The 10,138-nt window shown below is 37.9% G+C and overlaps 1 protein-coding gene across 1 annotated transcript in view; it reads left to right on the top strand.

The window, feature by feature from the left end:
* Positions 1–47: 47 nt before the first annotated feature.
* The window catches only part of TMEM178A (transmembrane protein 178A), a 148,508-nt gene continuing 138,417 nt past the window's right edge, over positions 48–10,138 (top strand). The window contains exon 1 of the mRNA XM_039887349.1: positions 48–531. The gene's annotated coding sequence lies outside the window, so the exon portion shown is untranslated. The remainder of the gene's footprint in view (positions 532–10,138) is intronic.

The following is a 10,138-nucleotide window of genomic DNA, read 5'->3' as shown; positions in this document are numbered from 1 at the left end:
TACTCAGAAAACCCTCCTTCCTGCCTTCTTTTTTTTTTTTTTTTAAATTAGCACATGACATTTGTGTACTTTGGTTTTATTGAGCAATGGTCACAAATATTTGTCTGAAACACAACTGGGAAAAACGGGAAAGCTAAGAAGGTAAAAAATGCAAACCGTTCCCAGCAGCTGGGTTGGCTGGGCATAAGGAAATGCTCAGGGAAAAGTGATGCTATAAACTCAAACACCTACCTCATCATGGGCCTGGCAGGCCAGGTTAGCCTGGGGCCATACATAAAGGCCACGAGGGAGGTAAAGGAACCAGCCTGGAGCTCTCAGCAAAGCAGCAAAGCAGATTTTCTCATCTTGAGTAGAAGCTCAGATTCAGATGTCATAGGATTAAATGAGATAATGTCTGCAAGAGCAACTGGCACAGAGCCTGGCATCCAATGATGCTCCAGACAAAGTGGATTTCCTTCCCTGCTGTGACTTCAGAAGTGGTGATGGGTGTCTGAAGATGGGTGACTCAGATGATGGCTGGACGCAGTGCAGGTATTCTTCACTTTATGAAACACGGGAAAGTTGAACCTGTGCAAACTCTAAATTCTTCTGTTTTGGTTGAGATGAGCCATAGATAGGGATGCAGCTCAGTTTCCTCATTTGCAAAACACTATGGTTCTGGGAAATAATTTGTGACTTGAATGAGAAAACATCCCTAATATCATTTCCTCAGAAAATGATTGGTCTGGATTTCAACACAGGAATGATCCCTGAGAACTCTCACCCATAGAGGCGGGTTTTTTTTGTGTGTTTTTTTTTTTTTATTTTATTTTGAGCAGTACCCAGTCTCTGAAATACTTGAACTAGAATTTCTTCTAATATCTTATTAACTCCTCACAAATATTTTGAATGGCATTCTAAACCAGGGAGCAACATGGAGCTTTGACCCCAACTGCTTCATTTCTCACCAGCATTGTCATAACATCAACATTCCTGCCATTCCTTGGGGCCAGGTAATATACCTGTTCATTTCCGTGGCCAAAAGTCAAGTCCCCCAGCCATCTATCCTTTCCACTCCCTTATCTCTCTGCTGTGCTACATGCTCTCTCATTATGCTTTCATTTTTAATCTCTACGTCTCAATTGGTTTCCTCTTGTCAGCGTAGAAAAACAAAACAATGGGCCTCAAATGGATTCATTTATGCTAGGCCCCACGTCATCAAACTGATACTTAGCTTAATAACGGTTGAGAATTCTGTATAGAACTTCAGGCTTAGGTAATAAGAGAGTACCACCCGAGGCAGGGTGATCTCCTACCTAGAACACTAAGATCATGGAATTAGAGGGAACCCTTAATAATCATTTTGTCTAGTTTCTCAAACAAAGCAGAAACCCTTTCCATACCAATTCTGACAGATAATAGCTAATGTTTATTGAGCATAGGTCAGTTATTGTCCTAAGAACATTTACTTGGATGAACCCATTTAATGCCTACCAATCCTAAGGGATGATAAGTGTAGTTACCATCGTGTACCCTTTATAGATAGAGACATATGAGTTGTAAATGGCACAGTCAAGATTCAAACCCAGGCAGTTCGGTGAGTGAGAGCTTTTAACAACTCTGCTGCGCTATGCCACCCCTGTAGTAAGCCAGTGTTTATGCGGACACTTCCAGGGATAGGCACTCACTCCACTGTGAGCTGGATATTTAGGAAAAAGTTGTCTTTTGTAACTTCAAGCCATTTTTCCTAGTTTTAGCCTCTAAGACTATATAGAACAGCCTAATCCAACTTCATACTTTTACTCCATAGACAGACATTCAAATATTTTCAAATATTAAGAGTAGTTTTTCTTGTTATAAAAATAACATATGCTCATTGTAGAAAATTTGAAAAATTCAGAAGAGGATAAAGATAATAAGAATCCTTGATAACCAAGGAGAAAATAAATATTAACTGTTAAGAATCTATTAGCTTTTCGTTGTTTTAAAAAGTCCACATTTCCTTATTGGCCCATGTGAAATCTGTGGCCAACAAAAACACCTAGTTTTCTGTTACATGACTTTCTGTCAAGCTAGATTTTGTCTTTATATAAAATCCTAGATATAAAATTTTGCATTTAATTCTTTTAAATGATATTTTATTTTGATTCTTTTATCTTACTAAAACTTTTTGAATCTAGATTCTGCTTTCTAACATGTAGCTTTGTGTACTAAGTGACTTTGATAACAGGGTTTTCTAAATCTTTATTCTGGACATTGATGAAATGCTAAGCAGGACAGAGCCCTGGGACCCCTACTATTAGGGGTCTTCTTCCAGGGTTCACATGAGTCTATTTATCAACCATTTAGTATAGAAAATATAAAATCATCTAATTGCATTTTCTTGAACCTACACTTTTTTTTCACCATGTCTATGACAATTTCATGACTTAATCAAATGCATTGCTAAACTTCAGTTAAGTTTCATCCATGGCATTTCTCAACTTTACTGATATAGTAACTTGGAAAAAAAAAGGGATGTCACTTATCTTTTTTTTTTTTTTAAGTGAACCTAGGCTGACTCTGAGTGGTCACTTCTTAATTTCTAATTGCTCACAAATCGTCATCTAAATACTCCATTCTAGAACTTCCCTGGAAATTACTGCATGCCAGTCTGTTACTTCAGATTTTTCACTGTAGTCGAAGTAGCTATGAATAGACAAACTGGCCTTGACTAATATTTAGTGGGGCTGAAGAAATGATCTCATGGCTATATATTGTCTTATTCTTTCTACTTCAGGAGATCAGTTTCCTGTCAACATACAGGAAACTGGATAGCTGCAGTCTAATAATATAGCCAGTGACAGGAAGATTGTAGTTTAGAGTGCCCTTCTAGATTTCTCAATTGAATAATGTTGGTGAAGAATGACTGTTTCTGATTTTATTTATGGCTTTGGATCAGCTACAAGTCTACCTGACTTCTTGTAGCAGATAATTCTGCTTCACTGTTGCATATAAATTCTTTTTGTAAGTCAAATTCTATCTACAATGTACTACTACGGGAGTTTACTTTTTAAGGCCATCTTGTGGTGAGACATTTTATAAAGTCAAGAATTTTTCAGTGATTTATCTGTTTTGGTTTTTAAAATCAGGGTTGCTTAAAGTAAGGCAAATTTATACTGTATATTTCTTTACTTTTGAAAAATAGCCTAAAATAATAATAATAATTATTATTATTATTATTTTTTGTGTGTGACTATCATGCTGAACAAATAGAATAGGGATGATCTTGGGACTGCTAGGCAGCCAGGTAATGAGTAAAACTAGAGCCCCCACCCTCGGCCACATTCTCACTTCACCACTTTCTGGGGCATTCTTTCTGATGGAACACCGTGACTTTTGATTCCCTTGACTGATATTTTTCTCATTTTTAACTGTCTCAATCAGTAACTGAAGGAAAATTCTATTGACTCATCTTTGAGCATCCTCCTGTCATTCCGCTGGCAGAGGGCAGGGCTAGTGGTTTACTGGTGAGGCTTCAGTCATAATATCTGTGCTCTTCATTCACTTAGGTTGGAGCTATGTGGAAGCCAGAAACAGCTTGTTCTCCTCAGCATCTACATAGTACTAGCCAGGGCCTCCAGGGAAATGGGTCTTCACTACACATTCCTTGACTCACTGGTGACTCCTTACAGGAACCAACTTCAGGTAATACCGTGGGGCCCACCCCATTGCCACCAAGGGGACCACGATGGCTTGGACTGGCTTCATGGTTCCTGATATTCCCCTCCCTTTTACTCCTGCAAAGTTCTGTGACTCTAAGGCTCCTTGGCTCTTAACCAAGACTTTGTTCTTTTGCTATTTCGTGTATATGCGCATGCGTATACATATTATTTATATGCACAAGGAGTCTAAGTTCCTGTGTTTAATATTTCCAGGTCTAGTACTGTGCCTTAACCCTAATCCCAACCTCTAACTTTAATCTTGACCTTGATCCGAACCCTAAATCTGAAATCCCGGAGTCTAACAAAGATCTCTATTCATTTTCAGTCTTTAATACATTTACTTTTTATTATGAACATTATTATGATCTTGACATAATTAAGAAAACTAGAAACTAAAACAATCATAGATTGTTTGGAGATGCTCATTCTCATTGAACAATACAACAATCATTTTGATGTTGTATTGTTCAATGAGAATGAGCATCTCCTGGCAATGAAAGAGCAAGAAGATTCAATTATCTTCACTATAAATTTTATTGTTTAGTACGTAACTCAGTATCTTATTGCTATGACAATCTATGTGGAGGAGTTAAGCTAACCTTATCAGTTAATTGGTTTAGCCAATTGACCAATACTACCACACCATTTGCCAATAAAGCATGTTTACTTTAAAGTGTGTTCTCTTTCACTGTCTCATCGCCCTGATTTCACAGGATAATTTTATAGACAGCTTAAAACAAAATAAAATAAATGCATCAATACATTTAACTGGAAACACTTAATACTCCACCTTTAATTTCATAATTGGCTACATTATTCGTGGAGCCAAGTGTAAAGTGTAAAACAAGGCCTTGTTATTAAGAATTTCAAGATGGTGTCAGCAGAGCACTAAACCAAGTCTATATGATTCAAACCCATGAAGCTGGCCCTGCTCACATTACAGATGTGGGAGCTGAGGTCCAGAAAGCAATAAATAGCAAGATGCTGCCAGCCTGATGAGTGCTGGACAAGCAGTGAGAATCCCGTCACTGGGCATTCGGCAACTGCTCTCTGCTTAATACTTAATTTCCTGTTCTTGGGCTTCTCCCCTCCCCAGAGTCACCACGGTGAGGCAGCTGGGGTACATCACTGGTGCTGTGAACCGGAAGTTTTGCTCTTAGCCCTTTTCTTCAGTTGCTTCAACCCTCAGCCTGATTTCTTTCCTAACTCCACACCTGAGCTTATTTACATACAGCCTCTCCTCACTATCAGCATGACCTCTCCCACTGGTTTTCTTGAAAACTCCAGGGAGATTTCTCAGATGCTGGTGCATCTAGCCCATAGATTAGTTTTTGAGTTTATTAGTAAAATTTAAGCAAGCCTGAAGAAACCTTTAACTTAATGTAAACAAGAATATTCAGTGTATTTTTTAGAGGAGAGGGGGAAAGGGAAAGGAATTTCACATTATTTCTATATAGCAGATAAAGAAACAGGTTCAGAGAGATTTTAAAAGAATCTGATTAAAATTATTTATATAATCTCACCTCCTTCCCCCTCCACCTGAAAAAAATCTTTTAGAAGAGACTCAAGGCAATCAATTTGATTCTGGCTCTACACAGTAGATAGGTGATATTCCTGGGAGTTATCTTTGCTGACAGAGAGCACCCTAAGAAAATACCCAACAAACAGAAAACACAATGGAATCCTGAAAGAACTTCTCAATAGGGGATAAATAAAGTCATGGAGGCAGAAGAACACTTTAATAATGATATAAAACAAGCTACTAAGGGCCAAATATAAAACACACACTAGCTTCTTGTGACAGTGAGGAGCAGAATAAAAAGATCAGGTCAATTTACCAGGGAGGGCTTCCCGGAGGAGGTGCCATTCAAAGCAAAGTTTTTAAGGTGGTCTTGAAACTGGAGGGCAGCTGAGTCCGGAGCTCCTGCTGCCTGTGCCGCTCGGCTAATAGACCAACACAGGAGTTGGGCTATTTAGAATAAGTGTTTATTGTCAGAGCACCAGAGATCTCAGAAGGCATCAGGTTAACACCTTCAAAAATTGCCTTAACATTCTCAGTCCGGTTTAGAGTATTTAAGGGAAAATCTGAGCATTATTCCAGAGGCTACGTGATAGTTGAGGGGTGTGGGGGAGGGTCTGTTCTGTTTCATGGAGCCTTCCCTCTGGTGATATGGTTCTCTGGTGGTGTCAGTAACCCAGGAATAAAGATAGGAGTAGTCTAGAAAGCATGCTAGACCATAAAGATTGTGATCAATAGCATAAGGGTATTCATCATATGTTTCAGGACAACTTTTTATGACAGGCGCCATTCTAAGTTCTGAGTCAAGCTGCAGGAGACAATCTATTGTTAAGCTACAGGGTAAGGAAAGGGGAGGCCTGGGACACTGTGAGACCTCTACCACGGGGGTCCCAACTGGGCCCTTCTTCAGTCTGGGGTGGAAGGGAAATGACAAGTGAAAAAAAGGGAGGGGACGCTGTGGATTATCCAGTTAACAAATCTGCTTTCCTCCTCAATTATTATATTTTATACATCACATATATTTTTGCTCTGGTCTAAATGATTCAAACTGCTGTGTCTGCATAGATCAGACTTCCAAAGTTATCTCTATCGGTTTTGCAAGTATTTATAGTTACACTAGAAAGTGCCCTTAAAAAAAAAAAAGAATAAAAACACAGAGTGTAAATATATAATGTAAAATCTCATTTCTGGATAAAAATGCCAAGATGTGAACTATGCTATCTCCTTTTAATAATTAGTTATTTCTGACAAAAAACCAGAAGGCTTAATTTTCTCCAGGGCAATTTAAAAACACAATTGCGGTTAATTCACTCCCAACCCTGCTTCCTTGAGAGGTTTTTCTTTTTTTTACTTTCTCATATGAGTCCTCATTTTCAAAAGTTGTATATCTTTTCATGACTGTGTAGGCATTCAGTTAAAGTTAATCTGGATAAAGTTAACACTTTCCTTTAAAGGCAAATATAGTTTTTTTTCCTCTCTGGTGATGTCATACATAGAAGAGCTAAACATTATATTTCTTCAATATAGACAAATTACATATGTCTTCCATGTTATGTCTCCATCAATACCTTCCCTACAGGTGAACAAAAAACCTTTCTGTTATCTATTGACACAGGCATCCATTAAAACAGGAATTTAGAACTTCATTCACAGGATTACACATAATTAAGCTTCACATGTTAGATGAACAAAAGGCGGGCAGAGGAGACCTCTTCTTGCTTCATAGAGTCCAATTGCTCCTACTCCATATCATCTTTCTAAGAGAATTTAAACGTTGGTTTAAACAGCTGTCAGAATGATTCCCGCCTTTCTTAAGGCACTCATTAGAAAATAAAACCAGATATAATTAACAAACAAACAAACCTATCCTCCTGCTGTTCTGCCTTGTTGTAATAAGTGTTATTTCTACTTATAAACAGTTTCCTGTCAGCATCCTGCTGTTTCTTTAATAAGACTTCTGCGTTGGGGAAGAAAAAGCTCTACATTAACATTAAGCCTTGACTTGTCATCACTTCTCTTCTTGCTCGTCTGTGTTCAGATCCAATTTGCTTTGAGGTCAAAAGGAACTAAGATGTCAAAACCATCACTTGGAGAAAGAGAATGGACCTCTCTGCTCACAGAATTGGCTGAAGGTTGGGGCTGCCATTTGACCCATGATAAACACTCCCTTTTCTCACTGCTGAGCTGGGGTGGCCCCAGTGGCCACCAGAGTATGGGGAAATCCACCCCGGTTTCTGGAGTGGGTTTCTTAGCTGGATGATGATGTGCTAGTACCTTTGAGCCAAGTTCCAGAGGCTCACATGAGTGGACCGTCCAGAGAGAACTTTGACCCCGAAGCTGACCTGTGGGTTTGGTGAGAATAAGAGACTAAGTGAAAATAACTGGGGAGTTGTTAGGGTAGGAACACAGTAGCAGAGCTAATACTATGTGATCAAATGTAAGGGATTATAGTTTTTCTCCTTTGGATTTTTTAAATTAATTTTCTTTAATTCAAAAAAAATTTCAAACATATACAAAGGAGGGTAACACAGAATAATGAGCTCCAATATATTCATCATCCATTTTCAATAATCATTTATTCATGGCTCAGTTAACCAACATCTGCACCAACTTCCTCTTCCTGTGTTATTTTTGAAAGAAATTCAAGACATATTATTTCATCTATATATGTTTTAGTTTGTATCTCTAAAATATAGACTCCTTTAAAAAAAACTACCGTAATACAATTAGCACATCTAAAAGTAATTAATAATTAATTCCACATATAATCAAATAACCAGTGTTTAAATTTCCAATTGTCTCATAAATGAATTTTTAAAAATACAGTTGGCCCTTGAACAACATAAATTTGAACTGTGTGCATATTTTTTCAATAAGTACTCTAAATATATTTTCTCTTCATGATTTTTTTAATAACACTTTTTTCTCTAACTCACTTAATTATAAAAATATAGTATATAATACATATACCATACAAAATATATGTTAATAGACTCTTTATGTTATTGACAAGGCTTCCAGTCAATTAATAATTGAATTTTGGGGGAGTCAAAATTACATATATAGATTTTTAACTATGTGGGGAGTCAGTGCCCCTAACCCCTGTGTTGTTTTTGAGTCAATGTAGTTCGTTTGATCAAGATTCAAATAATGTTCCACAATATGATTGGCTGATATGTTTATAAGTCTCTCTCTCTTTTTAAAATAAACTGTTTATTTTAGAATAATTGTAGATTTACAAAAAATTTGAAAACATAGTCCAGAGAGTTCCTGTGTACCCTTCACTTAGTTTCCCTAATGTTAACATCTTACATAACCAAGGTATGTTCGTCAAAACTAAGAGATTAACATCAGTATATTACTATTAATTAACCTACAGGCTTTATGCAGATTGCACCAGTTTTCACCCTAATACCCCTTTTCTGTTCCAGAATCCAATTCAGGATACCACAGTACATTTAGTTATTGTGATTCCTTTCACTCCTCTGATCGATGATAGTTTCTTAGTCTTGTTTTTTCATGACCTAAAACTGATCAAGCATTTTGTATAAGTCCCTCAGTTTGGATTTAACTGATGTTTTTCATGACCAGACTAGGGTTATGGGTTTGAGAAAGAATACACAGAGGGTAAAGTGTCTTTCTCATGGGCATTATATCAAGAGGCATACAAATATATTATTATTAGAAAGAAAAGAAATTTCAACAAGACTTTTGAGAACCCTTACAAATGGACAACTACTAGCTTTCATTCGCGATGATTAAAATCTTTTGGCTGACGTTGGCTCTAGCTGACCAGAATCCTCAAGTTTTCACATGGCAGGATAGTAGCACAAGTGAATAAAGAAATAACAATCATCTCTCTCTGGAACACATTTTACCATGTGTCTTTGCCTTTGTTACTTAATGTCATTGTTGAAATACTTGAAGGTAAAGCGGAAAGTGTTGCCTTTCCCCAGACAAAAAAACTGAGAAGGCTGAGAGTGGTCCTGTGACTTGGTTACATGGCTAGGTGTGGATAGAAATGAGATTTGGAAACAGGTCTTCCTTTGCATGCTGTTGTCAGATAAATCCAAGCGAATGTCACCTAGGATCACCTTTGAGGACTTTTTGCTTTGGGATCAAACGTCTCAGGATGATTGATTAACATTAGAATTTAAAGTTATAGCTCCTAGTTTCTCAGTGAACAGTCCAAATACTGGTTTAGATCATGAGATCTGTGTTGCCATATTGATAGATATCTTCAATAGTAAGCCCGGGTGGGCAGGGGAGCACACCTGTTTTTGCCCTGACTAATAAGGTTCAGGTAGTAGCTGTGATCCTCTCAGCACAAGATCATTCATGGTCAAGAAGTCCAATAGCCGACCACGTCTCTTTATGATTGGTTATGGGAGCTTCCCCACGGTGGGTTCACACTTGGAGCCCACATAGCTTGGCTTCCCTGAGCAGAATGACACTTCTGAACCCAGCCGTTGGAGCTTTCCATTGGGGTCCCATTATAAATGTGAAACTAGTAATTGCAAAGCATGTAATTATAAGGGGATGATGAAATAGAGGAGTGAGTCACCAAAACCCTTCTGGGGGAAAAAAAGCCAGCAGTTAAACACATCTAAACATCAGTGATGATGCTGATACCAGAGTGCTATTGGAATGGGGCCACCTTATTAATAGAAGAGTGACTGCAAAGTGAGTGAAAAGCCCAGGCTAATGAGGGTGACTTTGACTATATCTTTAGTTTTACAAGTAGGACTCTGCAGCTCTTTTGTCTTGCTTTGTCAATGGGCAGTGGAGTTTAATGATGTTTCACACTGGGTGTGCCTCAACCAGGGTTAGGTATTTCAAGAAAACTCTAGTTGGTCCTCTGGTTTCTTGGACCATTAATATTTTTAATGGCGACAATAAAAGCTGGAGTAACTCCAGTCTCAGCAAGGGTTTTTGA

The sequence above is a fragment of the Pteropus medius genome, unplaced genomic scaffold (assembly GCF_902729225.1).
Source record: "Pteropus medius unplaced genomic scaffold, Ma_sr-lr_union100, whole genome shotgun sequence".
Taxonomy (NCBI): Eukaryota; Metazoa; Chordata; class Mammalia; order Chiroptera; family Pteropodidae; genus Pteropus; species Pteropus medius.
The sequence above is the reverse complement of the archived record's forward strand: the minus strand, read 5'-3'. Positions and strand labels throughout refer to the sequence as shown.